This window comes from Mizuhopecten yessoensis, unplaced genomic scaffold (genome assembly GCF_002113885.1).
Source record: "Mizuhopecten yessoensis strain PY_sf001 unplaced genomic scaffold, ASM211388v2 scaffold9369, whole genome shotgun sequence".
Classification (NCBI taxonomy): Eukaryota; Metazoa; Mollusca; class Bivalvia; order Pectinida; family Pectinidae; genus Mizuhopecten; species Mizuhopecten yessoensis.
Genome location: NW_018408013.1, coordinates 697,910 through 712,409, shown reverse-complemented (window position 1 = coordinate 712,409; position 14,500 = coordinate 697,910).

Here is a 14,500-nt window from a genome sequence, read left to right as displayed (position 1 = left end):
AGGACATATCTTGATTGTTCACTATTGAAACAGACAAAAAAAATCATAAATCAATATTATATGCGTAAACAAAAACCTCAATCAATGAATAATTCGATAAATATATAATAATACAGAAAAAATAAGATTAACGACTGACTAAAAAACTATCTGCTTTCACCCTTCACAAGGCTCTTCAGGTTTATTCGATGATAGGGCTTAATATATTTGATTTTCAGATCGTTAGGCAAGTGTTTTCTTTTTGTATTAATCGATATTCGTCCTCGATGTCATTAAGACACACTGCTAATTAAAGACATTTAGATAAAGATTAAAGTTGATGTAATAATGCACTGCCATCTTTACGAATTGTTAATGGAACACATAGAAATGATCAGAAGTGTGCTGTTGCGTTTTTATTAGCTGAGATTCCAGCCTGATAGACATTAAAAAAGATTTTGATAATATCCTCATTTTCTGAGAGAGGTTTATTGTATTGTATTAATGATAAATGGGATGACGATCACACAGAGGGTGTTTTGTAACTGTTAGAGTTATGACATGCATATACAAGAAGGTATTAATTATTATAATCAATGTGATGATAAACAAATATTTTGAATGGATTGTTACTGACTAAAATGCTGTCACTTCATCCTCGATATCCCAGTGATGACGCTCACGTACGATTTCATTTCACAAATTTTGTATTGCATATTGCATCTTATAACAAGTTCAAAAGGAATTGGGCAACAGACGTAATGCCTATACAAGCCCTCTCCTATGGTATGGACAATGTATATTATAATATATTTATTGTGAAATAATTTTAAAGTTTTTATTACATCTAGGACAGAAGTCATCGACCAGAGCTCCCACTGAGTGACTTGTTAATTTAAGTTATTTTAGTCATATATGCGTTATGGGAGTTATCTCCCCTATGCCACAGAGGTGGATTCTGATACAGATCAGTAAAGAATATCTGTTACCTTGATTATCATTAAATAATGGTTCGGGCAGACGACCATTCCGTCTTTTCGTATTGCAGAGTTATCTGCTCTTGTGAGCAGGTATTGATTGTTACGTCATTTGTTTGCACAGCAATCCTATGAAGCATTGCAAGAAACTGTCAGCGAACTGAAACTAAAGCAGACCGAGGATGGGACGGAAATAAATTCCTTGAAAACTGAAAATGGGAGGATCCGAAAGAAAAGCTGTTCAACGATCAAATGTATTGAGGATGAACTACGTGAAAACAAACGACAAGTGGAACAAACGATGAAACAGATGGTAAAGATGAAAATGGATATTAAGGAGACGGTAGAAGCCACAACAGACTTTATGAACATGGCAAAAAGATACGATAACGAACAATTGAATGGTGTTGAAAATGTTAAAAAGACAATGAAACTGGTATCAGACCGCGTGACTAACTACACAAAATGTTACGAATCAGATCTGAGTGAGACAAACGAATCAATAAAGACATGTGCAGCATCGGTAGTTGGTATAAAGAAACAAGTTGACAAATTAAGGAAGGACATACAAAGAAAGAGTGAACACAACATGACCAACAGGAGTGTGGATTTTATCGAGGAGAGTCAGACAGAACCAGCCGTAAAGAAGTTTAACAGATTCAATGTGTTGAGTGCATCATCGAACAATCAGGTAAACAAGGTGGATAACTTGGAAAGCACAAAAACAGCGAATTATTTCACAGACACGTTAGATCCTAAAACCGATCGGAACGCTAGAGGACTCTGCCAAGGAAACGACACGCGACAAAAAACTTGGAGCGAAATGTTACAATCGGAGTCTCTGAATGAGAAGCGTTCCGTGGATACTGAGAATCCATCTTATATATCAGCTGAAACGACAACTCAACATCCGATAAAGGTCCATTTCCCAACATCTGTGTGTAATCCGATGGCAAAGCGATTTGTGGGATTCCAGCAGCAACAAAGAAGGAGAATCAGGCGATTCTACGTACATGGAATAAACCGACAAATATCCTCAGAAGCTGCCATGCGAAGCTATCTTGAGGAAGCTAATGTGCGCGTTACTTTGTTAAGGTATTTTGAGAAACGATGGAAGAACACGGCATCAGCGCAATTGAACATAGTAGCGGAGGACGCAGATATTATCAGCGATGATTCGTTCTGGCCCGAAGGGATCCGAATGAGGGAATGGCAGCCACGCGAAATTTTCTTGAGTGAGCACAGATATGTCTGAAATTGTTAATGCGATGTGTTGGAACATTGAAGGCATCATGTCAGGGACACCATATCTAATAGACTGCCTTCAGAAATATGATATTAATGTTTGTGGTATATCTGAGCACTGGTTACGCGAATTTAATATGTCATTTATGGACACATTTAAATCTATTGGGTACAGATGTATAGCTAAACCAGTTTTTGAATTAGACCCTTTTAAGTACAAATGTAGCATTAGAGGAGGAGTTGCTCTGCTGTATAAAGAATCCTCCTTCAGAGTCCAAGAGATCGAGGTTGACAGCCCGAGAATAGTAGGGGCTGAGATAACTATATCTGATGACTTAATTCTGTATTGCTTTGTTGCATACATGCCTGCTTCTTCGAGAACTATAGAGTTATTCATAGAACACGTTGAGCTTCTAGAAGGTCTGTATTCTGTTTACTCCGAAAAGGGGAAGGTGATGTTCATAGGGGACATGAACGTTAAAATTCAAGGTACTAGGTGTAGCATAATTGAAAATGAAAGATCGAACATTTTTCAAAAGTTTTTAAACCGATGTAATTTAATATCGGTGAACGTACAGGATAAGTGTCTTGGGCCTCATAGTACTTTTTTCCCTCAGACTGGCAAATCAACACTTATTGACCACATAATTATCGAATCAAGTATGTTTGATTTAGTAGAAAGTGTGTCTATTTTGAAAGAAAATGATTTGAATTTGTCAGAACATGTCCCAGTGATAAGTTCAATACTGATATCAGCCAATGTAACATTTAATTATAAACGTCCTGATAAACATACACGGTTTAATTGGAAGAAAGCAGACCCTAATGCTTACAGAGCAGCTTTAAATAAGAATTTGTCTCATATCAATGTTACAGAAACTGAGAATAGTGAACAGGAATTGAGTCTAAGCAAGGAATACATAGAAAAATATCATTGTGAAATTGTCTCTGCAATAGGTAATGCTTCTTTAGAATCTATACCGACTGTAAGGTACAAGCATTACCTAAAACCATATTGGAATGACCAGTTATCTGTTTATCATTGTAATATGAGATTAAGCAGACAAAAATGGGTCGGTGAAGGTAAACCAAGAGGTGGGAACTCGGAAAGTTTTAAAGAGTACAAATTGATGAAGAAAGAATTCAGGAGAAATCTTAGACAAGCTTTTGATAAGTATATGTCTGACCAGTTATCAGAGATTGATCAATCAAACGAAATAGATCAAAAACTGTTTTGGTATCTATTTAGAAACAAATCCATGAAACAGCGACCTTCTCAAACAGAATTTACATGTGACGGTCAAACGTTTAGAGACCCAAAAATTATTGTAAACAAATGGGCATCTCACTTCGAAAACATTTTCAAGAATGACTGCAATAGTTTATTTGATGAAGATTTCAAACATGACGTTTCGAGTAAAGTAAGAGATATAGATGTCCAAATCTGCGAAGAGGACAAGTTTTTGAAGAAATCTGTTACTGTATCTGAAATCGAAAATATATGTAAAAAGTTGAAAACAAATAAGGCAGGAGGTCTAGACAATCTTGTTTATGAACATTTGAAATTTGGAAACTCGTTGCTATATGTCCACCTATCAAAATTGTTTAATGCCGTAATTAAGTGTCAATATATACCAAAAGAGTGGAAAATGGGAACAATAATTACTTTGCACAAAGGAAACGCAAAACCTAAAGATGACCCTAATAGTTATAGGGGAATTACTTTGTTACCAGTCATTTTTAAAGTTTTTGAAATGATTTTAGCTAAAAGATTAGATTCAGTTCTTAATTGTAACAACTTTCCGAATAAGCAACAGTCAGCATATCAAAAAGGACTATGCAGTTTGTTAACTGCATTTAATCTGCAAGAATGTATACATTATAATTTAGAAAGAGAAGAAGATGTTTATGTGGCCTTTTTAGATAGTAACAAGGCATTTGACACCGTATGGCATGATGGTTTGTTGTATAAGCTAAATGAGATCGGTATCACTTCAAAGACATGGCATATTTTGAAATCAATATACACAGATATAAGAAGTAGTGTTATATTTAATGGTTTAAGTTCAAGATGGATCCGTATGGAGAGGGGGATTTTACAGGGGAGTGCGTTGTCTGCCAAAATGTATCTTGTATTCATAAACAGTTTATTAGACAGTATTGAAAAATGTGGGAAGGGTGCACTTATTGCCGATTTAAGAATTAATATACCAACACAAGCAGATGATATATGTCTGGTTAGTACACAGCGTAAAAGCTTACAATACATGCTCGAGATGTGCGAAGCGTATAGCAGAAAGTGGCGTTTCACATTTTCTGCAGTTAAAAGTAAAATAGTGTATTTCTCTAGAAAAAAGAAGCGAAATCTTAGTACGAAATTATATCTATATGGGCATCTTCTTCCAGAAGTTGAGGATATAACACATGTTGGCGTGATGTTGAACTATAATTTTAATAGTATGGAACGTACAGTACGCGCATGTAATAAGCTTAAGAGTGGTGTCATGAGTTTAATTAAAAGTGGTGCTCATCCATGTGCATTAAATCCTTTAACGATTAGTAAAATACTGAAATCAAAAGTATATGCTTCAGCCCTATATGGGTGTGAATTATGGTGTCTTCAAAAAACCGAAATTTTAATGTTAGAAAGAGCACAACGTTTCATTTTAAAGTCAATTCAGGGGTTCCATACAAGAACCCGTACAGATATGTGCACAGGCCTTCTGGGTTGGTTAAGTTTAGAAGCATACATAGATACCAAGAAATTATTATTGTTTGGAAGATTATGCAACTTGGAGAAAAACTGTATATCTTATCTTGTGTTTTTTACTCGTCTTTGTATGGCAGTTATAGGGACCAATGTGTATAATAATGGATTTATGAATGAAGTAATTAGGGTACTAAAGAAATATGATTTATACAAATTAGTACAAGAATGTTTATCAAATGGAATATTTCCAGTGAAAAGTATATGGAAAGCGAAAGTAAAGCATAATGTACAGTTATATGAAGAAAAAGGATGGAAGGAGAGAATGAGTGGTGACCGCGATTTCTGCAGATTTATATTTGTTCATGATAATTTGGCTCCTCATATATTGTGGAAATTGTTAATAAAATTTCCTCAAAACAGAGAAGCCATACATAGTATAATGAAATTGATTGTATCTCTAAGACATTCAGAAAAAACTGAATTATGTCATAAATGTGGACAAATGTATAACGATATATATACCCACATAGTTTTACAATGTGATTGTACTGAAGACTTACGAGATCAGTTATGGTGTCAAGTCATTAATACATGTGAACTTATGTTTAGTGTATATTTACACTCTCATTCAGACTATGAATTATTTCACCTACTGATTGGTGGCAATATAACGTATGAACTGAATACATTAGAGTTAACAGAATTTCGTATGGCATCAGTCAATCATATTTCAAAAATGCTTAATGTATACTTCGAATGATTATTCAATACTTTTGGGTATATCATTCTTAACATTATTAATTATGTATTCTTTTGTAAACTGTACTCAAATTGATTAACTTATTTCTATTATGTTAACTGATTATGTTGTGCAATAATTTTGCCTTACCATCTGTTTGATTTTGTATCTATTATCTTATATATCATTGTAATTACATTATTCTGTTTGTAAACTCTTCTTAAAGGAGGAAATAAAGAGAATAATAATAATATTGAACTAGGATTGTTTCTGGTTTTGATTTCACTCTGAATGATGGTGGAACAGTGTTGACGCGGAATCGAGGCATCACGTGGTTTTGTATCATGGTTATGGTCGAAATGATCAGCATGAAAAGCGCCGTCGTCATTATCAGTCCCCTCAGGACATATCTTGATTGTTCACTATTGAAACAGACAAAAAAAATCATAAATCAATATTATATGCGTAAACAAAAACCTCAATCAATGAATAATTCGATAAATATATAATAATACAGAAAAAATAAGATTAACGACTGACTAAAAAACTAGCTGCTTTCACCCTTCACAGGGCCCTTCAGGTTTATTCGATGATAGGGCTTAATATATTTGATTTTCATATCGTTATGCAAGTGTTTATTTTATATTTATCGATATTCGTCCTCGATGTCATTAAGACACACTGCGAATTAAAGACATTTAGATAAAGATTAAAGTTGATGTAATAATGCACTGCCATCTTTACGAATTGTTAATGGAAGACATAGAAACGATCAGAAGTGTGCTGTTGCGGTTTTTATTAGCTGAGATTCTAGCCTGATAGACATTTAAAAACATTTTGATAATATCCTCATTTTCTGAGAGAGGTATATTGTATTGTATTAATGGTAAATGGGATGACGATCCCACAGAAGGTGTTTTGTAACTGTTAGAGTTATGACATGCATATACATAATATAAATGTAGCCAAGAAGGTATTAATTATTATAATCAATGTGATGATAAACAAATATTTTGAATGGATTGTTACTGACTTTAATGCTGGCACTTCATCCTCGATATCCCAGTGATGACGCTCACGTACGATTTCATTTCACAAATTTTGTATTGCATATTGCATCTTATAACAAATTCAAAAGGAATTGGGCAACAGAGGTAATGCCTATACAAACCCTCTCCTATGGTATGGACAATGTTTATTATAATATATTTATTGTGAAATAGTTTAAAAGTTTTTATTACATCTAGGACAGAAGTCATCGACCAGAGCTACCACTGAGTGACTTGTTAATTTAAGTTATTTTAGTCATATATGCGTTATGGGAGTTCTCTCCCCTACCCCACAGAGGTGGATTCTGATACAGATCAGTAAAGAATATCTGTTACCTAATTCATAATGAAATAAAGAGTGAATGAGCTAATAATACCGACAGTTGTTTATATATATATATAAACATGTGTATGTGCGTGAAAAGTAACACTATTTCTTTATGATATTTGATAAATATATATGTATACATCTTTACACTCATGATTATTAGATAGGTAAGTATCTCTGTTGACACTTCCGCTTCAATTATTATACATAATGATATTAGCATCACACATTATAGTATAAGTTACTAAGCTAATTCATGTTATTTTTCATGTTATTTATGAATTAAAGAGTGAATGAGATAATACAAACAGCTGTATACATGTGTATGTATAAAGTAAACTTTCTAGTGAACAGCGTAGATAGGTTACATTATTTATGTTGTCATATTTATAATATTTAATAAATGTAAGTATATCTTTACACCCATGATTATTTGATAGGCATTAATTAGATATGTATCCCCGTTGACAAACCCTCTTCAATTATTATACATAATTAAGGATATCAGTATCACACATTATGTCAGTTACTAAGCTAATTCATGTTATAATTAGTTCATTATGAATTAAAGAGTGAACGAGATAATACAGACGGCTGTATACACCTGTGTATGTATATACAGTAAACTTTCAAGTAAACAGTGTAGATATGATACACTTGTTTTTCCATATTTCATTGTATGTTGATATACGTACAATCTTTACACACATGGTATTAATAAATAGTTCATTCAAAATATCACCAATTCATTTGGTACTAAATACACAGTCTACTATCAATAAATTTAGTAACTGGTAAAATTAGACATCATATCACCATGCACATATATATAATACCATTCATCAATAAGTGGGTATTATAATAAGTAAATTTTGGTACATTCCCTCTTTCATTATTATATACCAGTAATCACACATTACATTAATTAATTAGTTACTATGCTAATTCATGTTTTTATCCATTCATTTTGTATTAAAAATTGATTGAGATAAAACAGACGGCAGAACACAGGTGTATGCATAAAGTAAACGTGAATCTTCACACATATGATATTAATTGAAAAGTTCATTCATAATATCATAAAACATTTGGTACTCACAGACTACTATTGTATGAATAAATGTAGGCATGCATGTACCAAGGTATCGAAATTATCTCTGCTTTCATGATACATAACAAGATATGTTAAATAGAAATTAGTAAGATAATACATAGACAGGTATGTGTTGTTATGGTTGCTTGTGACAGTAATAAGGAAGTGATATGCATCACTGGTTAAATTTCACATTTCAGTCTTACGTTATAAATAGCCTGTAGACATATATACACATACTTAGGCATAACACATTTATCATTCATTCATTATAGGTATAAAGTTTAAGAGTCAGATCATGAGAATTAGCTAGCATACTGGATCAAGACATAGCTGCTGTCCAGTATAAGACCAAATCTCATCGTGGTACATATTATTCCCGGTAAGAAGAGGACTGATGGTTACGTCTTCTGAAGATGTTATGTTGCTGATCCCGAGGATGTGGGGGGTCTCTCGATCGGCTGTTGACGGTCGGGAAGGAGGGTCTGGATGATTAAGGCTTTAGAGTCACTACGATTCCTGATGATAATTCTGCCACACTGTGTCCAAGCACCAGTGAATGTTCCCATGGACTTGATATACCTGGCTTTGGCGTACACAGTCAACCTCTTTTTGGTCAGGGCCTCGTTGAGGTAGAAGGGGGGTTTGGTCTTCAATTTTGTTACGTCGGCAAAAGGTCTGATAGTCTGTGTGACTAACAGAACCGAGAAAATTGTACAAATCTTGCATCATAGACTTGGGCCCTGGTGGAGTACGAGATGAATCTCACTATAATGTATCTTGGATGAATGGGAGACTTGGGGCCTACTCGGTGAGAGTTACTAACGTCAGTAAATTCTAGCCTCATAGACATTTAAAGAACATTGCACCCCTGGATTATAATTATGGCATAACAAAATTGAAGACACGCAGCTAGCCATTCGATTGTTCTCAGGTAAAAACACCCGACCATTCGATAGGCTGATATCTGTATTTGTCATGACATATTCTTGGGTGATTCTATGATATACTAGAAACTAGAAGGATTCCCCCTTGGTATTATTAGGATAGTAAAATAATAAAACAATGGAGAAGGATATTCACGCCCACCATGATGGGATCTTTATCACATATTGTACTGTTTATCCAGTGAATATACCCATGTCATAGTTTTTTTGCGTATTAACCCATTTGATATGACCTATTAGCCCTGTGATTGGTTTAAGTTTCAATTGTGACGTAGTACATGACGTCACAGACTAACGCACTGGATTCACAATGGCGGCTTTTTACATTTCAAGGTTGCATGAAAATTGTCGTGTTCCACGAATAAATGCCACAAATCTTGATTATGTGATAAAAAGGATCTTACACTTGTTATCATTTCATATGAAATTTATGAAACTCGTCACGAGTTTTTCATAAATCTCATATGAAACGGAAACTTATGTAAGATCCTATGTTTACCTTCTTTGCTCTTCGTTTGCCTTAAAGGTACAATTACCGAATACCATCTTGGAAAACCTTAATAGGAATCTTGTTTTTTAAATTAAACCCAGTTATTTCATACGTTATTTGCCACTATAACAAATGTTATTGTATAAGATTTTAATAACTATATGCAAAGTGCTAAAAAATTATAGTTCTTACATAATAGGAAAGAAATGCTGTATATGTGGTACTATGAACATGGGGCGCAAGGGGGAAATCCATAAAACATTTCTGAAAAATCGCTGAAGCACTTTCTCAGAACTAGAGCTAGCAATACTTAACTGTCAAAATCCCAGATTGCCATCTGTCGGCCATTTTCTATATCGTATCGGTTTCAAAAGTTAACATGCATAGTTAGTTATTAAGAGAAAGCTGCATATCACATTTAAAAAAGTTTCTTTCTGTACTTTCTGCGAAAGAGAGCTAACAAACATAAACAATGAAATTATAGATAGCTGCTTGTCGCCATCTTGGTTTTCGAATCAGACCCAAAATGCGATAAGTGCAAATAAGGACAATGTGGAACCTATATGTGTAATTTGATCCCTCCAGTACATAATAATAAATAGTTCTAACAGGAAATGGACGAATGGTGATTGAATAGCCCACCATCTGATAATGTTGTGTTAAAAACTCTGTTAGATGTGCTTTACATGCGTGCTATCAAAAAATGTTTGAAAGGGGATAGTTAGTGCCTGAACAGCATACGAGATGATGAATTTAGAATAGGCTTAGGCTACTAGTGGCAATGTGATAGTAGGAATGAAAACGTCCTTAACATTATCAAACGTAAAAGGTATGATAAATATTTTCAATAATATTGTAAAGAAAAGATAGATTAACTCATGAATGGTTCTTTGTACAAATGTATTGGCGACAATGTTTGCTTTCAGAAATAGTATTATATGGAACCAAAAGGTAGTCTGTTTTTAAAGGAAATAGCAGAGATTTGACTGTAATCATATAAGCTGAACATTGAAGCGGGTAGATATAAGGCACGGTAGTCTAGTGGTAGGGCGCCGGGCTCGTGACCGAAGGGTTGCGGGTTCGGGTCACGGCACGGCACCGTGTTGTATCTTTGAACAAGATACTTTACTTCGCTTGTTCAAGTCTACTCAGCTGTAAATGAGTAAGGCGTTGGGTACTGCTGGAATTGTATAATGCTAGATGTGCGCGCCGAAATGGGAGCACCGGCTGTATGCTCCCCAGGGAGTTGAGAAAGATATTGGCAAGCTGCAAAGGCCCTTTAACCACGGATAATAATAACAATGTATCGTGATATCATGTCAGCATTTCCCATTATTTCAATGGACGTGACGTCGTTTTTACACGGCATGTCCCGTACGCTTACTCATTATGTCAAGTTGGCGTATTTTCTGAAGACGACATACAGAAATAAAATCACAACACCTAGATACCTAGAAGCAGATCTATTCCCCCTTATAGACGAAAGCATCCATGATATCAATATTTCATATTTTTCATATTTAATATGACATTAAGAGGTCACTGTTCTTATGTAAGTCCTGCATTCCGTCTTGTAGACTGCGAGATACAACCAACAGTTTACAATGATATGTACGACTGAATTAAATTATCACACGAGTGAGACGACGCTGTTTCAATGTTCCCGTACTAATAATACTTACATCATAGTTTCGAAAATCGAGTTATCCTATTGTTTTGCTGTTGTTTTCTTCACCAGTACACAAAGTTGTAATATCTATACACTGCACATCGCCGAGCACTACAGGAAAACGGGGAAATCATCCGCGTGAGACAAGTCAATTTACATATGTCCATGGCACACGTGTGTTCTCATGTGTGACGTACCCTTGTTCTGTGACATCTACTGATGTTTTGCTAGTTACCGCCCCAGGTTTTTGTCAGAATTCAAGTGGTTAAAATTGTGTAAAAAAATAATGGCGATGCTGTCACTCGCTACGACTGAGCGAATTTAACCTTTGACGACTCAAGGACATGCATTATATTTGCCTAAAATGATGTTTACAAATATGGGGCACAGGTACAAACTATCGAATCTACCTATTGTTTTAACTGAAGACGGAATCCTAAATCGTTTTTACCAGCAATATCCTAATTATGTATCAGTCAATCTGTGACCACTTGGTCTGGTAGGCTAAAGTACGCATGGCTCGCTCGACGACGAAAAGAGAGAAATATCTATCAATGTATTCATTTAATATCATTAGAATTACTTCCTTATGGAACGCCAAATTAACATATCTTCAATTGAATTGTACCTATCTCCAATTGAATTGTACCTATCTCCAATTGAATTAGTATTTATGTAGCTCACAATCAATTTTCAGTCCCTTTACAAAACAGTTTGGCTATGCCATTCAGAGACTCTGAACACTCAAGGTAACCTTTGAGATCTAAGCACAGTGTTGGATCAACCCCTCCCCGCCCCATTCACAGCTGATCTACCCACAGCCGGTACCAGGTATTTTCACAGTCTCAGTCTTTTGGTGGCTTGCAGCTTTAAAAGTTATAACTTAAGTGTTCTTGAAGTCCACCTATAGGAATATATACCAGTATAATATTTAATTTCTGAATATGAAAAAGAGGCATATATAACAATGTCGATTTCCCTATTTGCTTAATCAGTACACGAAAATTTACAAATAACTGGGCCGAAATTAATCTAGATGGTTGTCTTATTGAAAGTCTTATTATTTTGACATTTGTTTTCGCTTGGTAAACAAAATTGATAATTCAATTTTATTCCAATATACTTGTTCGAAAGTTCTGATTGAAATGTCTGATTATTAAGAATTACCAGATTATGACGTTTTATTAAGGCATTCAAATCTAATCTGAAATCGAATCCTTCAAGGGAAACGCTTATTAACGAAAGTTTCAATTTACATACATGCGTAAGATACCCATTGTACCATACCGTACACCACCCCCTTAAACATTGTAACAGTTTCTGGTTGCGAAACCATAAGAGGAACTAATAAGTGTTTTTCATTATGCACAAAAAAACTAACTCGTTTAATTTTCCAGCTGTTTTCAAATTCCGAGGTATAAATTCCACAACAATATAATTATACAAAATACATGTTGTATTTATCAATTTTACCAAATAAAATCTAATTAAAAGCCTTTTTTGTATTTATCTCAGTGTTCATATGCCTATGATAATACAGTTTTTAAATGAGGCTGTTCTTTTGCCCGCGCTAACATTTGTCAGGTGATGCCTAAATGTCTTCATTTCACAACAAGCAGTGCGTTTTATCATTTCTGACCCTTCGGGCAGTTGTCCTATTTTTTGTATTTAACCTGGAAATATTTAGGATGGATTTTTCAATTTTCATTCGCCATTTGGTCGTCAGACGATAAACAATAAACACTTGCGTCATGCTTTATGCCAGATGCTTCTTACACGCAATCAAATCCACCAATCTAGCGACATCGCTCGTCAAAACAAACACTATTCAAAATTTAAATCATTAGATTATCTATGTCACCTTGCTTACACTGGCGCACGGACACTGAGGTAGACACGAAAACGATTTTCGTTACGCTTTACTTGGTAGAATAGATATATCAACATATATAGCTCGGGATTCGAAAATGTTGGAAATATGATAAACTCAGACCGTAAATTATTTTCACAACAATTTCTTATCCCTCTATCGTTATAAATTCCACCATAATACACGCAAATACATTGATTATTTCTTAAACAAGAGGCTCAGAGGGCCTGTATTGCTCACCTGAATAGTCAACAGTCATAGCAAAATATTCTCATTGATATACTGCACTACACATATTTCACTCGCAAACTTTGTCGACTCCATCCGTTGAAGCTACCAGTCAAATATTATTATATGATTCTATGCGTTTTGGTTCTTCTTCAGAAGCTTCAAGTCAAATATTAAGATTATATTTCAGTTCTTCAGAAAAAGTTGTTTAATTGACCCCTGTGACCTTATAAGTGGATCCAGGTTATTTCCATTAGGACTCTTTGTCAGCGCCATCCTAGGAAGCTACCAGCCAAATATCATAATTCTATTATTTGAGATTATTCAGAGGAAGTCGTTAAAAGAGTTTGACATATTTGACCCTTGTGACTATGAAAGTAGGTCAATGTCATTTTCCCTCTCAAACTTTGTCGGGCTTCATCCCAATAAACTACTAGCCTAATATGAAGATTCTATACCCTTCAGTTCTTTAGAAAAAGTCGTTTGCAGCGTTTGACATATTTCAACCCTGTGCCTTTGAAAGAAGGTCAATGCCATTTTCGTTTTGAAGCTTGCCGGGCTCCACTCCAAGAAGCTTCAAGCTCAATATTAAGATTCTTTTTTTTTAGAAAAAGTTTTTTTTAAAGTGTTTGACATATTTGACCCCTGTGACCTTATAAGTAGATCCAGGTTATTTTCATTGCAATCTTTGTCAGGCGCCATCCCAGGAAGCCACCAGCCAAATATTATAATTCTATTCTTTGAGATAATTCGGGCAGGTGAGCTAACAACCTTAACCACTTGACCTCTGTCCTGACGCTTTTGACGAAGATCAAAGATGGCGGACAGTTAACTGGCAAATGGTAGTCATGATCAGATGTTTACAAACTATTGTCTCTTTTTAACAAAGTTATTGATCCTAATGTCGACCTATTTTTTTTAAAACATACAGCAATATGTCTTGAAATCGTGCCAGCATTTCCCATTATTTCAATCGACGTGACGTCGTTTTTACACGGCATGTCCCGTACGCTTAGTAATTATGTTATGTTGGCGTATTTTCTGATGTCGACATATTGAAATAAATAACACAACATCTAGACCATCAGTAGCATATCTATTCATCCGTATAGATGAGAACATTCATGCTATATCAATACAAAATACAACACGTGGTTTTCTAATTCCCCCTTTCCT